Raw genomic sequence first — 8690 nt, forward strand, 5'->3', positions numbered from 1 at the left:
AATATATCTCTTTGTAGCCAAGCTCAAAGTTACACAATAGGTTGTCTTTGTTGCGCCCACCAATGATATCGAATTTCGGTTTCTTGGTATAAGTTGCCAAACTTGCCGCTGTGTCACTGAGGGTCTAACTCAAATAAAACCAATAACAATACTGTGTAAAAATGGCTGATCTAAAACATCTCATATCACGTACAGCTGGCATAGTTCCCATAAATAAAGAAAAAAGACTACAACCCGTAAAGGTCTGTAGCTACATGTGCGTTCTAGTTGTATTTTTTCTGAGGTTCTCGTGTTTTGTTTAAAAAAATTTCTGATTCTCAGTTCGTCTGAACACGAACGCTGTTTAACTAAAGCATTTATATTGTTTAGTATATGAATACATTAATGATTTCCTGATGAACTTACTAGCTATGAGACCAATTAACCTGCACAAAATATTATCATAACATTAATAGAAAAATTAATAAACACAATTATCTCTAAAGTTGTAGCCTAGGAAAATGCTGTGGACGTGATCATTTCAAAATGCCCCTGTATGTGTGGTCATTTGATAAATTCTAGTACAAAAGAGAACGACTTGAAACTTGTCCACAATCTCTATTACTTGCTGGTCAGCATTCACTCATACACTGTAAAAAAAACAACAATAAAAACACTAGAAACATCAAATATATCGTAGGTTTCAAAAACAACTCAATATCGTGTAACTGAAATAAAAAACAACAAATATTAGATTTTTGATCATGAATAAAGTTTTATACTAACTTAGGTCCTTAAATGATGACACTTAAAGCGTTTATAAAATATCAATTTAACGTAGTTTTTGAACTTTCAAACGCCATCAATTGTCTATTTCAATGTCGTTAACTGATATAAGAAACATTATTAACGTAGCAGACGATAAGGTATTATTCTAGATTGTTAAAGAAAAATCTATAAAACTGTGTTACCTTGAATTACATCCAGAACGAATATAAGCGAATGGAATATTATTACCACAACGTTTCAAATTCACAGTTAGTTATAAATATTATCTATAATTAATACTATTAACAAACCTGATTGAAAGCAGGAGAACACGTGGAAATTATGCAATCCTCCTGGAAGAAAAAAAATCCTGTTTTAAACAAAATATTTAGCCTAACTTTCTGAGTCAGCATGTTTGTTACTTTTCATTAGTCCTAAGATTCTTTATTATCTTATCCTTTGTTTAGAAATTATACAGCATAATATCTGTTTAGTTCAATATTATTTGACTCGCGATTACAACTTGATATCTGTTTTAAAAAATATTATATCTGTGTCTCTTAAGGACTGTACTTTTGATCTCCGGTTTCAAGCGGATAACAATGGCGAAACATTCTATCATTCCATCACAGATTAACTTCCGTGTAACAGCTGGTAGCCATCAAACTGGTAAGTGGACTGGAATAATTGTGTCAAGTGTCTTGTTTAAAAACACAACGTCATGATGCAGGCTAATCTCGAATTCGCGATAATCCAACTAGAAGTCCAAAGCTACTAATCCAGATTGCCCCCTGGTATCATGTTTCTATTTTACTAGAATTCTCTATGGATGAGCGAAACTTGGACAACTCCTCTCTACCTGACCAGTAGCTCAGTTACGTTAATATAAAGTTCTGTACTTAAACCATACAGGACCAACTGGAAAAAGCAAAAAAGACACAATTCTAGCTTTGTAATAAAAAAACGAAACGAAACTGAGGGTGCAAGCTGTCACAAAAAAACAAACACCCTCACTGTGCCCCATCTGGTGATTCAGCGATAACTTTGAGAGCTTATAACCCTAAAATTCGGAGTCTAATAAAGGCTTTTGGTACAGCACATGACGTCCGTTGTGTATCGTTGCGTTTGAAAACAACAACATAAAACACTTTTACTAGGGATACTTTTTTGATAGGTTTATTTTTCTAATAGGAAAAGCCTGATCTTAAATAGCATAAGATAGATTAAACAAGTTGAAAATGTAGAAAATCGAACATTAACAACATTTAAAACAAGGCATGGTGAAAAAAATTATGGCAGTTTTGACAAGAAAATCATTTATTAAAGTTAACTTTCATAAACTGTCTAATAACATTTAAAAATATTAATAATATTATCTTACTTTTTCACTCTCGTTTGTCTTTTCAATGCACGTAGCCAGACATTTCATGAAAAGTTCTTTGCACTGAAATACATAAAAAAGTAAAGAACAAAATGAAATTACCATTTCCTGACACACGTGATATTTACCATTCACAGAAACATGAGATGTTTTATAAAACATTTATTGGTGTATAACTACAAGAGACAGAAAATAATAATCTGAAACCAGTGGTATCTGACCTTATTTAACCTTTACTACACTGGCTAGAGATATAAAATAAAACTTGTGCTACCTGGCCTAATTTAACTTTTATAACACTGTCTAGAGATATAAGAGTAAAGCCACTGGTAGGTGTTTGTGGTGTAGTGATTATCACATTCGCCTTCCACCCAGAAAGCCTCAAATTCGATCCCTGGGAGGTACATTTTTTGGCCCGGCATGGTCAAGCATGTTAAGGCGTGCGACCCGTAATCTGAGAGTCACGGGTTCGAATCCCCGTGGCGCCAAACATGCTCGCTCTTTCAGCTGTTAGGGCGTTATAATGTGACGGTCAATCCCACTATTCGTTGGTAAAAGAGTAGCCCAAGAGTTGGCGGTGGGTGGTGATGACCAGCTGCCTTCCCTCTAGTCTTACACTGCTAAATTAGGGACGGCTAGCACAGATAGCCCTCGAGTAGCTTTGTGCGAAATTCAAAAACAAATAAACAAAGCCAGTGGAAACTATAAGCCTTCTAATCTTAGCTATTATCTAATAAAAAGTTAATCAATAAAAAATGTACAGTGTGTAAATAAAAATTATTTTATTTTTTGCGTTCTTGTGACACTTGTAAGTGATGTGAGGTTATGAGAATACAATACGTTTTCCAGTCATTTAAACCTGAGTTACTGAAGTATATTTTAGTCGTGAATACCCCTAAAATTCAAATATATTAGCTAACACACAGAATAAAAACACGAGGAGGGCATAGGGATGTCAGATCCGAACACTAATCCCCTACAATCAGTCTAGTGTTTGTTTTTTGAATATCGCGCAAAGCTACTCAAAGGCTATCTACGCTAGCCGTCCCTAAATAAGCAGTGTAAGACTAGAGGGAAGGCAACTAGTCATCACCATCCACCGGCAGCTCCTGGGCTACTCTTTTAACAACGAATAGTGGGATTGATCGTAACGTTATATTGCCACCACGGCTGAAAGAGCGAATATGTTTGGTGCGACGGGAATTCGAACCCGTGACCCTCATATTAGTCTAGTGATTTGCTGATTATAAGTGTATTCACATACAGACTTGTTAAATGGTGATTCGAACTATATGTATCAGTACTTCATAGTATTCAGTTAATTTTAGCACCTATTCTGGTAGAAGCTATTACATAGTTCACAACTTTTGAAGCGATTCATAAAGACGCGATAAACTGTTGTAATATTTTCTAAGACACGTGACTGTGCAGAATTTTAAAATAATGATTAATACCTTGTTAACAGTTCTATAACCATCATTATCTTACATACCGTACCAACGCAAATTATCTTTTCCCAATCGTGTTGTACCATTTCTGGTTTCTCTTCCTCGCCATCTAGTATCGATTTAGCGTCTAGAAGAAAAGAGAATTTAATTTGATTTTAGTTATTCTGTTTAGTTAATAGTATTTCTACGGACTGGGATTAAATTAAGTTTTAAAGTGAACGACGTTTCGTTCTCCGTGATGAGACTTTTTATACAGAAAATTTTGTGTTTTCTCTACTGAGGTTTACATATTGCTCAATATGTGGCATCACAGTCGGTATTGACGCTCAAGAAGACGTAATTCAAAGAAGATTTGCCACTAGTAGATCGACCCTTAACACACGCTCACCGACAACGCAACGTCCAGGAGTTTAAAAGCATTTTAACCTGATTTTCGAAGGTTATTTAACACTAACTTCAGTTTCGGAATTAAATTTACTGCCTTATAAAAAAATAACGAAACTTTTATGTAACGTGAAACAATTAAAGATTGGGGATAATTTTATTTTGTTACATAAGTTCCATTTTAATTATTCTAGTAGCTTATAAACTGAAAGTTAAATGAAGAGATAGACAAACAAAAGTCGTTTAATCTTATGCATTAAGATTAATAAACAAGTTAAAAAAGAAACAATCTCAGTTCTACTTGCAAACTAGCAAAGAACGAAGTTGGTATATTATACGATTCGAAAGCAGGATGATTTAAAAATACGTGAATTACTTTCAGTATGCATATCTGTATTTCTCATAAGGATATATATACTTAAATGAATAATAATATTATATAATAACTCACATGCACAAAATATTTCTCAAAAGGTGGCAGCAAATCATTGGTTTGGTTAGAATTTCGCGCAAAGCTACACGAGGGCTATCTGCGCTAGCCGTCCTTAATTTAGCAGTGTAAGGCTAGAGGGAAGGCAGCTAGTCATCACCACCTACCGACAACTCTTGGGCTACTCTTTTGCCAACGAATAGAGGGATTGATCGTCACATTATAACCCCCCACGGCTGAAAGGGCGAGCATGTTTGGTGCGACGGAGATTCGAATCAGCGACCCTTAGATTACGAGTCGAGTGTCTTAAAATAACTGGCCATGCTGGGCCAATTATTAAGCAATTAACTGATTCCTTATGTATCTTGCATACAGATAGCGGCATAACGTTTACGATTTACTGAGGCCTGGTACGGCCAGATGGTTAAGGCACTCGACTCGTAACCTGGGGGTCATGGGTTCGAATCCCCGTCGCACCAAACATGCTCGCCATTTCGGCTGTGGGGGCGTTATAATGTTTCAGTCAATCCCAGTATTTGTTGGTAAAAATTAGCCCAAGAGTTGGCGGTGGGCGGTGATGACTAGTTGCCTGCCCTCTAGTCTTACACTGCTAAATTAACGGGGCTAGCGAAGATAGCCCTCATGTGGCTTTGCGCGAAATTCAAAAACAAACAAACAATTTAATAATAAATAACAAAAAGGAATTATAAGAATAACGAATGATTTATTTTAGTGGGGGCATATGCGACATATTTCAACGGATCAATGTTCTGTATTCCTCATCAATAATCAGTGATTGTGATAGAAACTTACCTGTTAGGGTATAATAATACAGCAGAAGACACAAAACACTAACAAACATTTTGGTCATCATGGCAGCAGTATTCTGATACGTAACTGCTGATATTCTTTGTAAAAGCTATTGTACAGGAATTTCATTGTTGTGAAGTGTCTTATGTAGGATTCTGTTATCTTACAGAAGTGGCTTAAAAAGACGTCGCTGCTCAACTGTGATGACATAAAAACTGATTGTTGTGAGAAAACATCCAAATGGTGCAACTTTTGTAACAATCGTTTATGGAATAATTTCCACCTGGCGGGATTCAAGGTTGAACTTCTAGTATCATGCGTGGTATACCATCTTGGTATTGAACAAAAGGCCTCGTAGGCACTTGATGTAATGTATATATAGAAACTTGGGGATTGTTCTTCTGATGGCTGGTATGGGTATTAGCACTCCAATTAGAATAAAGTACAGAACAACGTCTTGACCTTCTTAGGTCATATTCAGATTAACAAAGAGAGAGCTTGCAACCTGAAGATGACCTAAGAAGGTCGAAACGTTCTTCTGTACTTTATTTTAATTAAAGTGTTAATACCCATACCAGCCGTCTTGAGAATACATTTTTACTTCAAGTTGGTTTCTCGTCATCATGAATTGGCGATTGTTCAACCATTTATTTAATTTTGATATTTTCGTCGTCTATGCAGCTTTAACTATATTTGTAGCATATATTTAGTGTGGTTGTCATGTTATTATACACTCTTCTTTAGTTTCACTCAGAAATTCTTTTCGTTGTGAGCTATATTTTCAGTGTTTTAATTCAGATGTTAGAAAGATGACAGATGATGTTAACAGATGTGAAAAGCTCACCAAAGAGTCCTGGAATTTAGACACTTTACATGCTCGACAAAACTGAGAGTTCAATATAAATACAAGTAAATGATCATCGGGTAACTGATGATCGCGAAAAGACTAATAGATAAATATTAGTATTTCTGTAAGCTAATCAATAAGTTATTCAGCATTTGTTATCAGTAAACAAACTTCCATTAAATATTATTGTATAATCTTAGTGAATTAAGTCTACAGTAGCTGCTGTCGTATATTTTGTTGAGAAGTTTTTATTTGGAATTAGGCCTACAGGTGAAAATGGCTGTAGCAAACGTTAAAAAATAAATAAGATTTTATTATTGTTATTTTGATTAATTCTCACATCATTTTCATCAACTATACAAAAGATCTTACTTAACGATAAAAGACGTTACAAAATTATTAGTAGTTGTACACTGTCGAAAAATATTTTCAAAAAGAGACTACCGTCAACTAAAATCAGCAAGTTTGTAAGTATGCCTCAAGGTAGACGAAATTATTGTTTATTTGTTTTTTTACACTGTTAGTGGACAAAGGTTAATTTTTCGATATGTTCAAACAAGAACAGCAGAAGTAAGAAAGGTTATTAGACCATTAGCTCAAATCAGTAACGGTTGTGAAGAAAGAGAGATAGTTAGTTTTCAATATACAAATAGCAATACTAAAATTACTTGGTCCCATTTTTATATACCCTCGACTAGTCATAACGACTACAAATATATTCAATAATTTATTAAATTACAAACGCTCCGTGATATTTATTGTACATGTTTATCTCAGCAGTAGAAATCGTTATTTGTATTTCAATTGACTTTTCACGGACAATAATACGGATAGAAACTGGTAAAACTGGTTGACTTCTTCCTGTTTTATAATATTGCAGTACAAGATAATAAAACAGGTTTCTGTCTGTTTTAGAGTATTCTGGTAATGGTAATAACCAGTAAGACAGACTTCTGCCTGTTTTAGAGTATTCTGATAATAATCAGTAAGACAAACTTCTGCCTGTTTTAGAGTATTCTGGAAATAACCAGTAAGACAGTATTCAGTAAAGTATTCTGGTAACAGCCAGTAAGACAGACTTCTTCTGTCTACAGTAAAGTATTCTGTTAATAGCCAGTAAGACAGACTTCTGCCTACAGCAGAGTATTCTGGTAATAGTCAGTAATACAGACTTCTGCCTACAGTAAAGTATTCTGGTAATAGTCAGTAATACAGACTTCTGCCTACAGTAAAGTATTCTGGTAATAGTCAGTTAGAAAGACGTCTTCCTGTTGAAAAGTATTCTAGTAGTAGCCGATAGAGCAGCCGACATATTTCTGCTTGCTGCAAGGGAAAGATAAAATAAGGATGTTCTAAATAATGAGGCACAGAGAGATATAATATTATTGTTACTTTTGAACAAACTACAAAAGCTCCTTTTTTATGAGATTATCGTTGTTTAGGATGTTGTTACCTTTAACATTGATGAAAATGTGTAAGTTTTATGAGTGCATTCGAGAGGACGCACGAAGTTGTAAAGACAATAAAACAAAACATGTTGTAAAGAAAACATATCTAATACAACTAAGTAAATGAACGGCATATATTTTTTTCTATAGATTTGATTGTCAGTCTATCTATACATCAACTGTTGATGAAATTAGATAATAATAGAGTTTTATATTACTTATATATTTTCAATTGATTCACCGGTAGGACAGTAGTAGAATTTGCCAAGGTGAAATCCTTGGCCCGATTCTCCGCGATGGACACAGCAGATAGCCTAATATCCGTTTGCTCTAAATAACTATTCAGTCAAACAGTCTTTTCAATTCCAGATGATGATTAGTGTTCTATCTACAAATTCGACTGACAGGTGGCGCTAACGTAAACTCAGCGACCTGAGAATATGCCACAGTGACTGCGAGATTTATCTCAACCCCTACACCGGAAACTAAAACTAAGTTTTATTCCAGGTGTGATGATATTGAAATTGATGAGACTTACTTCCAAATTCAAGACAATGTAAATAAATCGATGAAATATAATAAGCTACTTTTTTTATTTCTCTAGCGATAAAAGTAAAAGGCGAAGACATGACTCATCATAAACAAAAGGAAACTGAATAGTCGTCATTTTAATTGGAACTTTTAAACATACCCAATATTTTGAAATAACATTCCACTTCTTCATAGAGGGAGTTGAGATATACAAAAATACGGATAAAATATGAGGCACTAGACTTCCCTTTTTGATTATCCTATTGCTAATTAAGATATCGTTTCCTTGTTTTGTCTAATTCAACATCTGAGTTCTGTACATTAGAAGTCCGTAACTTTACAGTTGATCGCTAGGGGAACACAACTGTTCTCATATTTTCGTACATTGCTTCGAATCTGAAATAAAACCTAGAGCCACTGTCAGTTGTTCTTTATTAAGCACGAAGCTACACAAAGGACTATCTTTGCTCTGCCCACTGCAGGTATCGAAACCTATTTTCTAGCAGACATACTGATCTCCACTGGGGGCGCCACTGTCAATGAACATTAATTATGTTTCCTCTTCAGATGAACAATATTCTGTGTTTAAGAACTTCTGTTTCAAATCTTTAAAGTATTATTTCACAGGTTAAACCTCGAAAATTTTCGACCAATTATTATGACA

At 34.7% G+C, this 8690-nt stretch overlaps 1 long non-coding RNA gene across 1 annotated transcript; it reads right to left on the minus strand.

Moving 5' to 3' along the window:
- Positions 1 to 339: 339 nt before the first annotated feature.
- LOC143257226 (uncharacterized) lies at positions 340 to 5361 on the minus strand. Its single transcript, XR_013031739.1, has 5 exons — positions 5204 to 5361; positions 3621 to 3703; positions 2129 to 2191; positions 1059 to 1100; positions 340 to 629 (listed from the first exon to the last, which is right to left on the minus strand). It is a non-coding gene; the product is annotated as an uncharacterized LOC143257226 (long non-coding RNA).
- Between the last annotated feature and the right edge of the window lie 3329 nt (positions 5362 to 8690).

The sequence above is a fragment of the Tachypleus tridentatus genome, chromosome 7 (genome assembly GCF_004210375.1).
Source record: "Tachypleus tridentatus isolate NWPU-2018 chromosome 7, ASM421037v1, whole genome shotgun sequence".
In the NCBI taxonomy this organism is placed as follows: domain Eukaryota; kingdom Metazoa; phylum Arthropoda; class Merostomata; order Xiphosura; family Limulidae; genus Tachypleus; species Tachypleus tridentatus.